The 19,292-nt window shown below is 47.9% G+C and overlaps 1 long non-coding RNA gene across 2 annotated transcripts; it reads right to left on the reverse strand.

The window, feature by feature from the left end:
* Nucleotides 1-12,870: 12,870 nt before the first annotated feature.
* On the reverse strand, nt 12,871-18,348 carry LOC118208635. 2 transcript variants are annotated; one of them, XR_004761604.1, is made up of 3 exons: nt 18,187-18,348; nt 14,903-15,028; nt 12,871-13,768 (listed from the first exon to the last, which is right to left on the reverse strand). It is a non-coding gene; the product is annotated as an uncharacterized LOC118208635 (long non-coding RNA). The 2 variants fall into 2 exon arrangements; XR_004761603.1 differs by having other exon boundaries at nt 12,871-14,249.
* Nucleotides 18,349-19,292: the final 944 nt, after the last annotated feature.

The raw sequence follows: 19,292 nt of genomic DNA on the forward strand, positions 1-19,292 counted from the left end.
AACCTGAAGTATTCTAGTGAAAGCTTTGTATATTTTACATTTACAGTATTTATATTTTAGTATTTTCATTTTTCTACTTCTAACAGCCTTAAAGCCATTACAGTATCAAAATAGCATGCTGTAAAATATGTCATCTAAAAATATTTTTCTTGTTTTAATGCACAATTGGAAGTGGTTTTAATGCACTTCAACGTTTCAACATAAAAGGAACTTTTCCATCCCCTGAGGGGGGCAGTGTGGATGTCATCAGGTGCTGTTAGAGTGTGAGGTGGGAAATCATAGGTAAAATTCAGAGTTAAAGTTGCAATACAGAGTTAAAACGGAACCTTTTACTGTGTACATGCTAAAGTTGTCTGAAAAATGGCTCTGTTGCTTTTAAACAAGAAGGTTGTGTCTGCATTAGAGCACACCAACGAAAGCAGGATGAAAACAGCCATTTCAAAGCCGAACAGGCGGACAGCTATTCTCCATGATGCATTACAAATATGGCCTTGTGTAAAGTCGTATTTACTGAAGGACATTTTTTGTAGTTTTATTTCATTACATTCTTTTGCACTCAGTTGTATATGAAATATAAAACATTCATGCTCTCCACACAAAATTCTATGATGGCATAAATTCAATAGGAATGTGTTAGTACGCCAGATTTATATCGCAAATTCCTCTCAGGTGTTTGAAAAATGTTACGCAGATTTATTATAAATACCCACGAGTCTCCCGAGGTCATTCTGTCCCAAAGATTACGGCAGGCGATGTAGACACTCACGCTGTTTCCAAGTAAAGTAAGAGAGGGGGAAAAAACAAAGAATCACATTAATCCAACTTTAAATAATAATCAAGATCGATCTTTTAATAACGACACGATTTTAAAAAAATGTCATTTTGTGCTTGATTGTTAATTGAAGTCATTGTTTATGACTGGTCTTATGGCAGTTCTTTAAGTGTATGGAAACTAATAACACCTTTATTACTGCTACTGCTGCTGCTACTACTACTACTAATAATAATAATAATTACTGTTACTGCTACTCCTGCTACTGCTATCGCTACTACTACTGCTGCTACTGCTACTGCTATTACTACTACTCATCATCATCATCATCATCATCATCATCATAATAAATTCCAGTGAGAGAGTTCATTTGAGGATAGACGCAGTTCTGGCTGATATGAGGGAATGATGATAGCAGGCAGTGCAGTGTTTGAACAAACAGGCCTTCTGGTGCACAGCAGCAGGGCTCTGTGGAGGCGGTGGGGGGGGGAGGGTGGAGGTGGGCCAGAGGGGGGGGTGGAGGTGGGGGAGCCGGAGGGGAGGCTGCTTTAATGGGCTCTGTGGGGAGTGGGACAGGGCTCTGTGGGGAGTGGGCTCTGTGGGGAGTGGGGCGGGGCTCTGTGGGGAGTGGGCTCTGTGGGGAGTGGGGCGGGGCTCTGTGGGGAGTGGGACGGGGCTCTGTGGGGAGTGGGGCGGGGCTCTGTGGGGTGCGGGACGGGGCTCTGTGGGGCTGCGGGACGGGGCTCTGTGGGGAGTGGGACAGGGCTCTGTGGGGAGTGGGACAGGGCTCTGTGGGGAGTGGGACAGGGCTCTGTGGGGAGCGGGACGGGGCTCTGTGGGGAGTGGGACAGGGCTCTGTGGGGAGTGGGACAGGGCTCTGTGGGGGTGTGGGACAGGGCTCTGTGGGGAGTGGGACGGGGCTCTGTGGGGCTGGAGGGGAGCCTGGGATGCCACGCTCTCATTTACACTTTCAGCGGAGATCACACGGCCACGGGCCGGCAGGGACGCCGGGCCAGATGGAGGGGTTTCCAAGGAAACGCGCTCCTTCAGACACATCCCCATTTTACTGCAAGTGCTCTCCTCCCTGGCTCTGATGTTCTGGGTTTGACGCTTCAGGGTGCAGACCTTTATGGGACAGTATTTAAATCTGGAGTACAGGTGCAGTTTAATCTCCGGGGTACAGCAAAGGGTGTGTGGCCGTCACCTGTGTGACGCACGGCAGCCCTGTTACACCTGAGCACCTGGCACACCTGCAGGCTCTCTGTCCCTCCTGCTCTCTGTCTGAAGCCTACAGCAGGCTGTGAGGCTGCAGAGAGAAACACAAAAACACACCAATACACCAGCCTGCAGAAAGACACAGATTCAGACCTGTGAGTGTGTGTGTGTGTGTATGTGTGCATGAGAGAAAATGTGTGTTTGTGTGTGTGTGTGTGCATGACAGAGAGTGTGTGTGTGTGCGCGCATGTGCTTGTGTGTGTGAGAGAGAGAGAGAGATTGTGTGCCTGAGTATGCGAAAGAGAGAGTGTGTGTGTGTGTGTGTGTGTGGGAGTGAGAGTGTGCATGAGAGAGAAAGTGTGTGTGCATGTGCATATATGAATATTGGTGGAACTCATGTCAGTGATCTATCAGAGATGTGATCTGAGTCAGTGAAGCGCCGCTGCGAATCTGAGAGGCTTCAGCACAGCGAGCTGCACCAGGAGGGCTAATCTGAGAGGCTTCAGCACAGCGAGCTGCACCAGGAGGGCTATTCAGACAAAACTCGGGAGCGCCCTGGAACGACCCTGCTGCAGCGGGACGCTTCAGACGGCCTGTGGGGGACCCTGCCGGATTTCAGAAAAGGCTTGAGTGAAGGGCCACATTAATTACAGCTGCTGTGGAACGCTCCTGATTAACAGGCAGCTCTGGGATGGATGGGGGAGGGGCAGGCACTGGGATGGATGGGGGAGGGGCAGACTCTGGGATGGATGGGGGAGGGGCAGACTCTGGGATGGATGGGGGAGGGGCAGAGTCTGGGATGGATGGGGGAGGGGCAGACTCTGGAACGGATGGGGGAGGGGCAGAGTCTGGGATGGATGGGGGAGGGGCAGACTCTGGGATGGATGGGGGAGGGGCAGACCCTGGGATGGATGGGGGAGGGGCAGACTCTTGGATGGATGGGGGAGGGGCAGAGTCTGGGATGGATGGGGGAGGGGCAGACTCTGGGACGGATGGGGGAGGGGCAGACCCTGGGATGGATGGGGGAGGGGCAGACTCTGGGACGGATGGGGGAGGGGCAGAGTCTGGGATGGATGGGGGAGGGGCAGACCCTGGGATGGATGGGGGAGGGGCAGACCCTGGGGTGGATGGGGGAGGGGCAGACTCTGGGATGGATGGGGGAGGGGCAGAGTCTGGGGTCGATGGGGGAGGGGCAGACCCTGGGATGGATGGGGGAGGGGCAGACCCTGGGATGAATGGGGGAGGGGCAGACTCTGGGATGGATGGGGGAGGTTGGGAGCCCCAGAAGGGGCTGGTTGCCTAAGTTATTAGGCAACCAGTGGTTTAAAAAAAAATTAAGGTAGATAACACTTCAGTCATTTTATTAATATGTTGTAGGTTTATATAATGCAGGTAATGATTCCTACTTTTTTTAAGCTACTGCAGATAAGAGTGTATGAGTGTATTCTGAATACCATGCAGATAGTCATAAATTCTAAATATATCAATAAGCATTGTGAAATTAATGGCAGAAGCTGTTATTGTATCACTTGTCCATAATAACCAGGCTTTTTACATGCTGGTTAGAAGGCACTTATGATAAGAGTACTACATAAGCATTAGCCCATTTTTCAAATATCTATATAAGTAATGCTTACATGTAGGTCTAGAATATTAATTATAAATGAATACATAACTTCATAAATGATCCTGCATACGGTGACATGCCTTTTTTTGCTAGTTTGCTCATAACAGAATGGTATTTTCTTTTTCCTTTATTATTTGGCTTGTTCATGTTTTTTTGTGATGATGATCAGACTCTCTGTGCTTCCTGCTAGGCCAGGGGGGGCACAGACAGCACTGCGTTTCAAAGCGCTGTTTTATTGACATCACATTAGCATGTGGAAGTGGGGATCCTGATAGTTCTCTAAAGAAAGGACATAATGGCTCCCTTCAAAGAGGCGTGACATTCATATGGGGAGCCTCGGATGATTTAATGCAGACGGCAGAGTGCTTGCTGTGGCTCACCGCGCCTGGGGAACGACAGTAAGTGTTTTTCACAGAGAACGAGAGTGACCTCAATCTGTTACCACTTTACTGTAAACACATACAGAGGAACTGGGACCTGCAGCCCACACCACATAGAAACATCAATTTAAGGTTGAAAGTGTCTGTGCGTGTGTGTGCATGTGCATTCATGCGTGTGTGTGTGTGTGTGTGTTACTCACCTGTAACTATATGGGTGAGTATTACACACCTGTAACTGTGAGGGTAAGACTCCCTGCAGGTTAGAATGGCAGGTACAGGTTTTTCAGGTTAAACTAAGTGTCTGCTGCAGAAATGATGTGTTTGGGTGCAGAAATGCTGTGTTTGAGCACAGAAAGCTGGAGCAGTGGTCTCATGCTTCACTTCAGGGGGCGGGGGGGGGGGGGGGGGGGGGGGGGGGGGGTGACGTGCGGTGTTTGTCTCTGCAGTTCTGTTCAAGATGACGCCTTTAAAGATCCCTCTGGGTTTCAGACTGGTTTATGGCCACGCAGGCGTGGTTCTTATCACCAGCACTACCAGAGTCGGGTATTCCCAGAGATCTGTTAATCACATTCAGATCTGTGTGATTTCCACAACGGAGTACACCCTGCCTGGCAGAACACATCATATTCATAAATAACCAGATAATAAACAGCTAAAAAAGCACAGAGACACAAGCAGGCCTGACTAAATGATCACAGAAATACAAACAGCCCTGCCTACACAATCACAGAGACACAAACAGTCCCCGCTAAATGATCACAGAAACACAAACAGCCTGAGCTAAATAATCACAGAAACACAAACAGCCCGAGCAAAGTGATCACAGACACAGACAGTACTGGCTAAATGATCACAGAGACACAGACAGCCCTAGCCAAATGATCACAGAGACATAGTCAGCTCCAGCTAAATGATCAGAGCCACAAGCAGCCACAGCTAAATGATCACAGAGACACAGACAGCCCCAGCTAAATGATCACAGAAACACAGACAGTGCCAGCTAAACAATCACACAGCTGGCAGATAAAATCTTTTTAAGTTTGTCCATATGAAAGAATTAAATATTATACCGGCTTTCCAAAATGTCCACTGCCAGGTTTGTAGGAGCCAACGTAAGTCACCGCTAGCTTTAATATTATTAGTTCAAGCCCCATGGGACAAATTCTGTGGCTTAAGTGTTTATATTGAGAAGGAGCTTACGTTGAGGATTACTGAATTTCTTAAATTTCTTAGGTTCCTGCTACAATCTACTTTCTAAGCAATGCCATGACTTAAGTGCATGGATTCTGAACCTGCTTTGTGTTTATTCCGTCATGTTCAGACTGAAGCGGAGAGAATCGCAGATGAACAGGGGCAGGTAAACTGGTAAACAGGTAAACAGGTAAATGCAGACATCTGCGGGGCTCTAGAGGAGTGACGGACAGTTGTCAGTAATGTTGCATATACAGGCTGCCATGCTTACAGGAAACTTCTGGAATTGCTGTTGGTTTGTGCATGAAAGCAGACGTCAGTGGGCTCCACAATAAAAACGTGACGTTATTGATAGTCCTGTGGGCGGAATGACTGTTATAAATGAACATTATGGCAAAAAGAAGCACCTGAAAGTTTTGCTAAATTTATTCCAAACTTTAGTAGCGTAAGTCTTCACTAGCATAGCATGTGGTTTTGCTCAATTTACATACAGCAGGCTGTTTAACTGCTTCATAAAACACCTGCCTCAGCACCCATCCACCACATTATTAAAAAAAAAAAAAAAAAAAGTTTATGTTGTTGTTTTGCATTTCAGTAACCACACAAAGCTGGTACGCTTAGTGTTGAATATTTTCCTCGAGAAACATCAGTTATAAAGCTGTCCACTGTTTTTGGCAGCGTGGTAGTTTTATTTCAGTAATGAAGCCATATGCTCTCCTTATTTAAATCAAATTGAGGATCGGGTAGCTATAATCAGATTTATTATTACTTATGAAGGCAAATAACCCATCCTCCACTGCACACATGCATCTCCCCCACAATCATTGAGCTTCATAAAGATTTAAACAGCCGTGCTGATCTGCTCCATCATCCAAGCTCTTAAAAGATGCATTCTGCACCGAATGAAAATGAACACCTTGCAGTCCGCCTAATTCAGATGGGGAAGGTGCCTTAGTGGAGTAAATAAAGGCCGCTCTTTGTAAGAATAATCTACTTTGTGATCATTCACCTGGTCATGCAACTCAGCTTCCTGAAACCAGAGCTGAAGATATCTGTGGTCAACCATAGAAAGCAAGGGACCTTCACAGGAAATGGCTCATTAAACTACAATCAATCCCAGAGAGTCCAGGGAAACAAGGAAATGCAGCCAAACAGTAGGTAGCTACCCCAGCTGCCATGGAATTTCTAGAAATAGTAAAAGAGAGAGAGACACACACACACACACACACACACTTGAGCATCTCTCTCTCTCGCTCTCTTCATGTGACAGCGTGAGTCTCCACCATACAGACAGGAGTCCAGTCTCAAGGACACAGTAAATAGGTTATGTAACACAGTAAAAGAGAAGATGGCACTTTCTAAGAAAACTACTGGACCTTGAAAATATAAATTAATCATGGGTCAGTGAGTTTCTCCCACAGAAACCAATCCTACAATTCCCCCAGAACCAAACCACTCAAAAGATGCTTTATTTTGTTTTTAATGGAGAATTTTAGAGTTGAACAAGTTAGAGGAGGATTTAAAATGGACAGTGGTTCATGCTGCTGGTCAGGTGACCACAGGGAGGAGGAGGCAGTACCCCGCCTCGGAGCTTTGGTTTGGGTTCCACCCGCCCCAGAGCTACGGTTTGGGTTCCACCTGCCCCAGAGGTTTGGTTTGGGTTCCACCTGCCCCAGAGCTACGGTTTGGGTTCCACCTGCCCCAGAGCTACGGTTTGGGTTCCACCCGCCCCAGAGGTTTGGTTTGGGTTCCACCCGCCCCAGAGGTTTGGTTTGGGTTCCACCCGCCCCAGAGGTTTGGTTTGGGTTCGGGTTCCACCCGCCCCAGAGGTTTGGTTTGGGTTCCACCCGCCCTAGAGCTATGGTTTGGATTCCACCTGCCCCAAGACTTTGGTTTGATCCTGGTGAGGGGGGGGGGGGGATATTTTCATGTATTTTCATGTAACATTCATGTATCATAATCATAATTGTCTGTCAAACCTCTGAGACAAACATATCATTAGATGTTTATGGCAGTTTATACATGCTTGCTATATATAGGCCTTATTTTCATATGTCTCTGTGGAAGTTGTTTTTGCCTGAAACTGTTTATTTGCTGAAAAAAATGCATGAGAGAAATGCTAGGGAACGGGCTAACAATTCCCATGTCACTGTCTCCAGAGTTACCGAGTCACACGTGAATTATTTATCTCCTACCTTTGCTCCAGGGCTTATTGAGGTTAGCATTCGTGTGGCAGAATCGATCCTGGACAAGGCAGTTATTAGCCTATAAAATACTGCGTTCACCATGCTTACCCACAGGAGCTTTCATCAGATTCAATGCTGTGTTCACTGCAGGTTTACACTACAGAACGCTCTACACCATACCAGCGATAGCAAGTTACATCTCTTCAAGTGACAACTGTGATTAGCAAATCCAGCTAAAAAGCAGGAAGATATGGCCAATCGTGTAGAATGAGACCAAGCACTGCTTCACCGCCTTGAACCCCCATGAACCGCCATGAACCCCCATGAACCGCCATGAACCGCTATGAACCGCCATGAACCGCGCCTGCTTCACCATCATGAACCCCCATGAACCGCCACGAACCGCCATGAACCGCTATGAACCGCCATGAACCGCGCCTGCTTCACCATCATGAACCACCATGAACCACCATGAACCCCCATGAATCGCCACGAACCGCCATGAACCGCCATGAACCGCGCCTGCTTCACCATCCTGAACCACCATGAACCCCCATGAATCGCCACGAACCGCCATGAACCGCCATGAACCGCGCCTGCTTCACCATCCTGAACCACCATGAACCCCCATGAATCGCCATGAACCGCGCCTGCTTCACCATCCTGAACCACCATGAACCCCCATGAATCGCCACGAACCGCTATGAACCGCCATGAACCGCGCCTGCTTCACCATCCTGAACCACCATGAACCCCCATGAATCGCCACGAACCGCCATGAACCGCCATGAACCGCGCCTGCTTCACCATCCTGAACCACCATGAACCCCCATGAATCGCCATGAACCGCGCCTGCTTCACCATCCTGAACCACCATGAACCCCCATGAACCGCCATGAACCGCTATGAACCGCCATGAACCGGTGCCTGCTTCACCATCATGAACCACCGTGAACCACCATGAACCGCGCCTGCTTCACCACCATGAGAGGCAGAAAGAAGCAGAGCTGCCCCTGACTGATGCCGACTTCCCTGTTGTTCATGAACAGACAGCCAAGAGCACTCAGAGCGGACGGGGAATTATACCCGGGGAGAAATATTATCAGCATTCGCTCTCCAAGCCGAAAGCAAATGTGTTTTACATTTATGACCAGAGTGTTACAATTTAATATTGTTAGAATAAATTGTTCCTCCGTAAAAGGAGATGAGTGGGTGGAAGGTTTCTGCAGTTTAATGAAGTGAATTGCAGATGGTGTTCCAGGCAGAGTTCTGTCAGGAGAAAAAGGAACACAGGTGTAATTTAGCATTGAAAGGTAAATTCTGCATAGATGTCAGGAAGCTTTGAATGGAGTTTCAGTTTTGTGATCACCAGAATGAGCAGTCTTAAGAGGAACGAAACGAACGCTTCTGCTCATCGGGGCTGAGAGCGCGTCCGTTAGCGACATGGTGGAGCCATCAGTGACACATTCAGCTCTGCAGCGACGCGTCACAGGGACCCAGACTGCTGCCACGCACAGGGACACACTGCTGCCACGCACAGGGACACACTGCTGCCACGCACAGGGACACACTGCTGCCACGCACAGGGACACACTGCTGCCACGCACAGGGACACACTGCTGCCATGCACAGGGACACACTGCTGCTACGCACAGGGACACACTGCTGCCATGCACAGGGACACACTGCTGCCACGCACAGGGACACACTGCTGCCACACACAGGGACCCAGACTGCTGCTACGCACAGGGACCCAGACTGCTGCTACGCACAGGGACCCAGACTGCTGCTACGCACAGGGACACACTGCTGCCACACACAGGGACACACTGCTGCCACACACAGGGACCCAGACTGCTGCTACGCACAGGGACCCAGACTGCTGCTACGCACAGGGACACACTGCTGCCACGCACAGGGACACACTGCTGCCACACACAGGGACCCAGACTGCTGCTACGCACAGGGACCCAGACTGCTGCTACGCACAGGGACACACTGCTGCCACACACAGGGACACACTGCTGCCACACACAGGGACCCAGACTGCTGCTACGCACAGGGACCCAGACTGCTGCTACGCACAGGGACACACTGCTGCCACGCACAGGGACACACTGCTGCCACACACAGGGACACACTGCTGCCACACACAGGGACACACTGCTGCCACGCACAGGGACACACTGCTGCCACGCACAGGGACACACTGCTGCCACGCACAGGGACACACTGCTGCCACGCACAGGGACACACTGCTGCCACGCACAGGGACACACTGCTGCTACGCACAGGGACACACTGCTGCCACGCACAGGGACACACTGCTGCCACGCACAGGGACACACTGCTGCCACGCACAGGGACACACTGCTGCCACGCACAGGGACCCAGACTGCTGCCACGCACAGGGACACACTGCTGCCATGCACAGGGACACACTGCTGCCACGCACAGGGACACACTGCTGCCACGCACAGGGACACACTGCTGCCACGCACAGGGACACACTGCTGCTACGCACAGGGACACACTGCTGCCATGCACAGGGACACACTGCTGCCACGCACAGGGACACACTGCTGCCACGCACAGGGACACACTGCTGCCACGCACAGGGACACACTGCTGCCACGCACAGGGACACACTGCTGCCACGCACAGGGACACACTGCTTCCACACTGAGCATGCTCACTGCCATCCGCACAGTCTCTACACTCCTAAGGCAATGTGTCTGTATGGGTGTTGGACTCATCAACGCAATGATACACTCAGCAACTGGGTCAGGGGGAACCTGTGCTGATTCTGCTGGGTCAGGGGGAACCTGTGCTTAGCTGCTGGGTCAGGGGGAACCTGTGCTTAGCTGCTGGGTCAGGGGGAACCTGTGCTTAGCTGCTGGGTCAGGGGGAACCTGTGCTTAGCTGCTGGGTCAGGGGGAACCTGTGCTTAGCTGCTGGGTCAGGGGTAATCTGTGCTGATTCTGCTGGGTCAGGGGGAATCTGTGCTTAGCTGCTGGGTCAGGGGTAATCTGTGCTGATTCTGCTGGGTCAGGGGGAAGGTACCTGCACTCAGCTGCTGGGTCAGGGGTAATCTGTGCTGATTCTGCTGGGTCAGGGGGAATCTGTGCTTAGCTGCTGGGTCAGGGGTAATCTGTGCTGATTCTGCTGGGTCAGGGGGAAGGAACCTGCACTCAGCTGCTGGGTCAGGGGAAAGAAGCTTGTGTGCAGCTGCTGGGGCGTTCTGATCCCAGAGACAGGGAGAACGGCGCTCAGTTACTGGGCCATGTTTCCAGCAGACCCGCTACTTTCTCCAGATTCAAAATGTCAGCTTGTCTGGGGACAAAAAATGAATGATTACCAAAATCAGTCGATTCCAAAATGCCGATCGATTGCGTCCAACATATTAAATGTCAATTAAATGTCTTTCTACCATCCAGTCTTCAACAAAGAATACATCTTCTACCCACAGAAAAGACCAGTAGAAGATCTTTAAAAATCAGTGTTGCTAATTGACTGCTCGCTAACCTGTACAGCTGGGTACTGGGTGGGCCCTGCTGGGTACAGGGTGGGCAAGGCTGGGTACTGGGTGGGCATGGCTGGGAACTGGGTGGGCACTGCTGGGTACAGGGTGGACACGGCTGGGTACAGAGTGGACACGGCTGGGTACAGAGTGGGGACTGCTGGTTACAGGGTGGGCACTGCTGGGTATAGGGTGGACATGGCTGGGTACTGGGTGGGCACTGCTGGGTACAGGGTGGACATGGCTGGGTACTGGGCAGCAGCAGTTCGGTGGCAATCATCTACACACACTGCTGTTGTATTGATTTCCCTGTGGGTCCCTGTGGGTCCCTGTGGATCCCTGTGTGTCTAAAAGGGTTTAAAACTGCAACAGTCCCCTGCTATTCAATATCCCCATATCTCAATTTAAATGCCTATAAATTAAGCACTATAAAATCAGGGTGTGGTTATGCATTGTGAGTCAGTTTCCACGGTGTCAGGCCAAAAGCCTTCCTCCCCCAAGACAGCCTCTACTTTAAACTGCAACAGAACAAGCTCGTGTGCACCCTAACATGCTCGTGTGCACCCTAACATGCTTACGCACGTCTGCACAACCTTGTGCAGTACAACTTGCACAAATACTCACAAATAAACACCTCAATGCACTCAATGCATACTTCACTACCTGGAAGATTCCACAAAACCAACTTTAACACCTTCCTCTAAAAACAGCAATAAAATCATAATGTGGAGTGTTTAAATAACAGCTTAATAACAGTTTTAATATTTGTTTTTAATAACAACTTAAGAGCTTATTGTGCTATATTGTAATGACTGCACCCACTGCTCCATTTTAAAAGCAGTGTAATATAAATTATATAATATATATTTAAAGAGCTGCATCCACAGGCAGGAGAAAATGGACTAAAGGGAAAAGAGCAGTGTAGCAGGTCAGGAGCGTTAAAGCTGCATGCCAACATGGCCGATTCCCACCTGTGTGTTTACTCCAGCGCTGAGAGAAGCTTCCGGACCTCAACTTGGCCGATTTCCACCTGTGTGTTTACTCGAGCGCTGAGAGAATCTTCCGGATCTCAGCAGCCCTCTGTGGCTGTCCAGACATTTTAAAATCTAAACGCACGCACTCATAATCCCTTATTTTATTTTTTTTATTTCTCTGTAGAGAATAAAAACATTTGCGTTTTTTTTCCTCTCCTTTTTTTTGATTTTGAGAGATGGAAGGTGTTATAAAAATGTAATTTCATAATTAATATAAAAATCTTATAAATACAGATTTTTAATGGAAGGTAGCATATAAAAAGTGACTGACAGGCAGAATTCCTAATTCCAAATAAGATAAACAATCACAGCACACGGATTCATTTAATTCATTTTGGTCACATGGTGTTTTTCAGAAGTTTGTAAGCCTTACTTTGTACGCCTGTAAGGCTCATAAATTAAATCAAAATTATGCATAATTATACCTTTTCATATTTATGCTTTGTTTTTTAATACTGAAATGCTAAATTATATAATTTGGTTTAATTCCATATAGCATGATTAAAAACATGTGCTCAGATTCTTGCTCAGATGTTAAGAGGAATTCAGAATGATTAGAAATGTGCTCTGCATGGGGATGCACTCTCACTGCAGGAAACGAGCCAGGGCCTAGGAACAGCTCACAGGTGCTGCACAAAGCTCTGGAGCTTTATGAACAAACACAGACTCAGTGCCTCAGAGCTTTATGAACAACACTGACTCAATGCCTCAGAGCTTTATGAATAAACACCGACTCAGTACCTCAGAGCTTTATGAACAAACACTGACTCAGTGCCTCAGAGCTTTATGAACAAACACTGACTCAGTGCCTCAGAGCTTTATGAACAAACACTGACTCAGTGCCTCAGAGCTTTATGAACAAACATTGACTCAGAGCTTTATGAAAAAACACTGACTCAGAGGTTTTTTTTTTGTTTATTTAATTTGAAGACCTTATACCTTATACAGACCTACCTAGCTTACATTTTTGAAGTTATATCTGTACATATCTGGATCTAGCTGTATATTTGCAAAAGCAATTTAGGAGCCAATAGCAGTGCCTCTCCCACCACGCGTGATTGGCCAGAGCAGCTCCCTATCCACGCACTTCACGGCCATCATCCGCCTTTTTCGGACACTTATGGGTCAACGGCACCACGTCTCAACAACGCAGTTACCCAAAAAGGCCGATGATTGGAAGTGGAAAGCTGTGCACTTCATGGAAAAAGATTCTTCCTGAATGAAAATAAGGAATCGAGTATTTTTACAGCGGCTGATAAGTGCTGGTGAGATTGAAGCTGAGGAGGAAGAAATGAGCCGTTTCAGAAAGAGACAGAGAAAATCACTCTGCGAACAGCCAAACAGCAGTGACACTGCAGCGTGCAGAAAATGTGATGTAGATTCTGTGACCTTGCAGTAACTACTTTTGAGTTTGAAAAAAGCAGCCGCAATGTTCTAGTAAATCTGGCCCTGAGTCTTAGTCTTCATAAAATGGAGCTTTGTGAATCTGGCGAAGCCCAAGATGAACTCATCGCACTGTTAAATAGGAAGTGCAGGGTGAATTTGGCTCAGGACGTTCGTCGATTCTGGGCCTGGGACTTCACCCATGGAGCCGATCAGAGCGGCCGGTTCTGTGCCTGCACGTTCTGCGCGGCTGGGCTCAGAAGGGCGTTTAACTCTGGGAGGGTTCCTCCAGGAGAGGGGCTGGTGCTGGGGAGTGTTCCTCCAGGAGAAGGTCTGGTGCTGGGGAGTGTTCCTCCAGGAGAGGGGCTCCAGGAGAGGGGCTGGGGAGTGTTCCTCCAGGAGAGGGGCTGGGGCTGGGGAGTGTTCCTCCAGGAGAGGGGCTCCAGGAGAGGGGCTGGTGCTGGGCAGAGGGCCCAGTGACGCAGCATTATTGTGGGGTCAGAGAGTGGAGCTTCACAGGCTCTCAGCTAACGCTAACCGGTACTCACGGAGTCAGGCCCCACTTCAAACTTCATACACAACCAGAACACAAACACACACAACCAGAACACAAACCCACAGGACATACACATCTCTCTCCCCCACTACTCAGCCCTGTCAGTCCGCTGCCCAGCACACTCCACACGGGCAGCCCTGCGATGAGGGCACCAATAATTAAACTAGCAGGAAGCAGCCGTCCCCAATTACCCCCAGCGGTCACAGTATCACACCGCACACCAACTGCCCCCAGCGTCCATGTCTCCGACAAGGACTCTGCCCCCGGCACACCTGCATCCTGGGTTCTACAGCCCCTCCTGTGTCTGTATGTCCCCCAGTTATTCTTGCAACACAAAGGTTCATGTTCAGGCCCTGCGGCGTGTGCTACACAGGCTTCTCCTGCTCTTAGCAGCCATGAAGAGGAAGATCAGGAAAGGAAGAAAAGAAAGATTCTCTGTTACAATAGAAGTTTTAAAAATATGCAGGGAAGCAGACGGTGTCTGTTATTCAGCGGTGAAAACAAACGGATGATTGCTGTCGATCTTCACAGTGCAGAGGGTTATTATGCACAGCGGCTGACCTAACCGAAGGGGTCTGCTCTAAACTTAGCACATACGCAGGGAGCAGCCGTTCACTGCACATTATAAAGCACTGGAAGGCCTTGGACCAGCAAAACCAAACCTCACATTCAACCAGCAAAACCCAACCTCACATTCAGCCAGCAAAACCCAACCTCACATTCAACCATGAGGTACTAAGATCAGTAACTGTTTTCATGGGCGTATTCCTCTTGATTTGGATTGTTAATTTATTTTAAAAGGGCCCAACACAGTGGATAAAGGCACTGACAGCATTAACCTCCCTTTGGGGAGTCTTTTTAGAGGACACACTGCGAAACAAACCAGAGACACAATGCGGGCAGAGCCACAATGAAACAACCTGCTTAATTATAAATCAGTTAAATAAATATAATAAACATTATTGATTATTAGTGATGAAGAGACTTTTGATTAAATTAAGAACAGAACATCATTTCAGAAGGGATGTCCAAACATACCTGTACATATTGGAGTCAGTCAGGGTTGCCATGAGAGGATTCCAAAAGTTTTCAAAATATCTGAGAGAGCCAGAGCCTTCAGTGGAGGGATGGTGGAGACTTGCAATATCTGAAAGAACAAGTAGACTGCCAGATGACAGTCCATATGTGTGAGAAAGTATTCAGTTCCTGTGAGAACTGGCTGGTCAGCAAGGTGACAGTAAGGAGGGTGAAGATGGTGCAGAAGGTGTGGTTGGCAGGTGAAAGCCGGACAGGTTTATCAGAGAACGTGTGCAGAGTTGGGTTGCCATGTAAGAGTGGATTGGCTCAGGGTTGCCAGGTAACACTGGATGGGTTGCCATGTGAAAGGAGAGGCCACGTGCCCCCTCTCTCACGTGCAGAGGCATTAGACATGCTTACCCTGCCAGTAAAGGTTCCTAAATCCTGCCCTGCTCCCCCCACACCATGACCTCCTTACATAGACAAACAGCTTTAACATGTTAGTGGCAGGGGGGAAGGGGGGGCGCACTGGGAGGATAGATAAAAATATTGTGTTCAGCGAGTGAACCGCGATTGCATTAATCTAAGTTTAGCAAGGCATGAAAGGGCTTTCTAAAGTCAATTTCAGTGCAATAATTGAAAAAATCTGAATGACACCGCTTGCTGGCATTTGATTGGTCATAATTGAAGATTATTTTTCCCCACTATTCTGCTTATGGCACATGTGGTTTTCTACACACAAAAAGGAACAAGAAGCATGCAATATCAGGCTGTGAGTAACTGTCCAAAACAGGCTTGTATTAAATGGCCATTGTGAGTGATTGTACTACTATGATTGATTTTTACAGTAATCATTACTTGGTAAGTGCATGTTTGTTGAGTTTTTCCATGAGGGCAACAGCACTGAAAATTCTGTGTTCTTCTGAGATTATTGACCCGGATGGCAAATGCACTTGCGCACAGAGAAGATCTTTTTCTCTGGCTGGTAACTGGGATGTTCATGGTGAGAATATGAGAACAATGAACAGATGCTACAGCCGGAGAGTCAGAATGCACTGAGACTGCAGCCAGAGTCGGAATGCACCGAGACTACCATATGGCTCTTCCTGTCAGTGGTTCACATGTAATCTAAAACTTTTACAGCAAAATGAATGGCCCAAAACACAGGTAGTCCGGTGAGCTGTGCCAGGTGAAATGCTTCCCTCAAAGCATTACTAGTGTAGCTAACGCTAACGCTAACATAGAGAGTCAGTTAAAGCAGACTGGCGCATTGCCCAGTGGGGGCCATTTTGCTCTCACCACAGGAAAGAGCACATGTACCATTTCACAGTGCTGTCACTATTTCCATCTCAACAGATGCAGAGCATTTTATGGACACCCCCCGAACACATTACCCATAATCCCTCAGCTACCCGCGGTGAAACAAGGCCAGGAGCTGACGTGTGTATGATATTCACACACCGGGGTGGTATGGCGGCCATAAAGGCTTTGGATCCACCCCTGTGAAGCTCAGAGCTGCCGGCAAAGAGCTGGGAAAATAAATAGGACACTTCTGTCTATTCCTCTCTATCACTTTCACTCTTCCTCTCTGTCTCTCTCCCTTCCTCCCCCTCTCCCTCCCTCCTTCCCTCTCTCTCCCCCTCCTTTCCCCTCTCTCGGTTCTTCTTTGTGGCGCTGTGTGGCCACGGTCGCTAGCTCTGTGTGGCGCTGCTAATTAGCGCAGGCAGTCCTCATTACTTCAGCCCAGCACTACAGGCCTGTCAATCACTCTAACAGATACAGGAAGGGGGGGCAGGGACAGTGCGGTGTGCAGATGTCCCAGGAGAGGGACAAGCACAGGACAGCAGTACTTCTTGCAAATGAAAAATCCCCCATTTCCCACAGCAGTGTTTCTGCATCGGACTCATGCAGCATGTTGGTGAGGTAGGTAGGTAAGCTCCACAGCACAGCGGTTAGGGTAATGGAACTAACTCAGAGGATGCAGGTTCAAATCCCATCCGAGGTACTACTGCTGTACTCAAAAGCAAAGGTACTAGACCAGAGATCAGTCAATGAGATCAGCCAGAAGAAATCAGCCCAGTCAGACCAGCAGGCAGCTAAATAAATCTCCTACAGGAGAATCAGATGCTTTCCAGACCCCTTTAAAATCCACGCAAATTCACAGCGAGTGATTGCTATTGGCTCGAGTAAACTCACCAACATCCAATCAAAACATGCTCATGCCTTCTGCGCATCCATAAAGAAACTGCAAAAATTCATCGGACCGTCAGAGATATAACTTGGCAACAGAATTTTAGTCACAACACACAATTGTAAAAAAACTGGCACCAATAAGTTTTATTTTACAGCATCAGAGAGAGAGAGAGAGAGAGAGAGAGAGAGAGAGATTACTGGCAGCCACTGACCTCTGCAGTCAGAAATCAAACAGGGTTGTGAAATTAGTTTAATGCCCTTTGTAAATGTTAAATAATTTAATAAAAACAAATAAATCACTGAAAAGGAAAGGATTGAAGATACCAGACATTTACTTTCCCAAAGGTCCTGCAGTGCCACGTCTCACTGTAATGGTCATTCAATTAATGGTGCAAGAAAAATTTGTTTTGCTCGTTTCAAATATTTTGGATGCATTTTGTTATTTTTATTATAATTATTATTACGGACAGTAAAAGACAGCCTCTAATGGAGCTGGAAAGGGATAAAGCATTTGAACACACGCACATGCACACACACGCAAACGTGTGTGCACAATAGACACCCACATGCACACACGTGCAAGCACAGTAGGCACACACAAGCACATGCATGAACACACGAATGGACACACACACACACACACACACACACACACACACACACAAACCTGAAAAGGAAATCTATTACCTGCTGTAATAGGCACTCAGGTGAAATAACAGGGATTGTTTGTAGCCCCTGTGTTCATTCTTCCATAATTCCAATTACAACAGCTGGCATTAAGAAGACAAATTACACAATGCAGACCGCTTCATTTCTTGTCACTGAATAATAACTCTGACTATGGATAAAGAAACCGTAGGGCCACCTATAGATTTGAGAAATCCTCCTCATTCTTTCAAAGCACACAAAGAGCACAGTCTTCTTTACACTGAGTGTTAAACACAATAATTCAGTTCATTACTTTTACATCACAATAACAGCAGATGCTCTTATCCAGAGACATACAAAAGCGAAATAAGAACACAATTATATATATTGTGAGGCAGGGCTGGGGGTGGCTACTGCACATGTGGTGAACAGACAGGAAAAACCCAAAAGATGTGCTAACTTACCGTAGCCTTTTATTGGTCCCAAAACAAGAGAAATCTTCAGGAACAAAACCAATGGTCAAACTGGCAACCAAAACTACAAAGAAAACAAAACCAAAACTACAAAGAAAACAAAAACGAAACCAAAACCCCAAAAACTACCACACCCCATGCATTCCCCAGCTCCCAAACTCCTCTCCTCCAGGTCTGGGAGCCAGGCGATAAGGTACAGGCGATTATAGAGCCCATGATTAGGTAATGGGCCACAGCTGACGTGATTGCAATGAACCACAGCTGCAGCCGTACCTGTCTGCAGGGTCAGCGCTGCCCCCTGGTGGGCAGCACCCTAATTCCCTTACTGCCACCACAAAAGATACATCATTTTCACTGAGTGTATATTCATAATACACAGTATTATATGCGTGTGTGTGTTCGTATGCGTGTATACCCTGTGGGGAAAAGCTCCTTTCTTTGAACCAAATTTTACAGGCATTTTGTAATTTATTTTGTGAGTCATAGTTATTAATACCATATCTGCTGTGCATTTCCTGCGTTTTTGCTCATGAGAAACTTTAATCTTCCAGCAACAACAAACTACGGCAGGGACAAATCTTCACTTGGCACTAGAAACCCCGAGGAGGGGTCTGGCGCCCAAAATAAGAAAAACAAGAATAATTAGAGATATGAGAAATATTCAGAGAAATATTCAGAGAAACAGCCTGAGATATAAGAGCAGAGAAACTGTTTCTTTCCTGTCCTTAGGAAGCTCAAACTGTGGCGTTCCCAAGAGCTTCCGTTAGGAACCTGTCAGCGCGTTTGGGGCGCGTTTGGGGCGCCCCCCCCCCCCCCCCAAAGAGGAGACAGCACTGCAAAGGCAATAAAGGCTGGAGGTTCACATCACATAAAAACAAGGAAGAACACCCCCCCCCCCCCCCCCACGGGCACAGTAACATGCTGCCTGGAAACAACTATCATGACAGCCCTGTGAATAAAAAAAATAAAAATAATATATATATATATATATTTATTTTAAAGAAAACAAACGAGAATGAAAAAGCGCAGTGATTAATTATTCCCTGGGCTGGTTTTTCTTTTGCTTTTTTTAAAGACTCGGTTTCTTCTGCTCCGGG

The sequence above is a fragment of the Anguilla anguilla genome, chromosome 1 (assembly GCF_013347855.1).
Source record: "Anguilla anguilla isolate fAngAng1 chromosome 1, fAngAng1.pri, whole genome shotgun sequence".
NCBI lineage: Eukaryota > Metazoa > Chordata > Actinopteri > Anguilliformes > Anguillidae > Anguilla > Anguilla anguilla.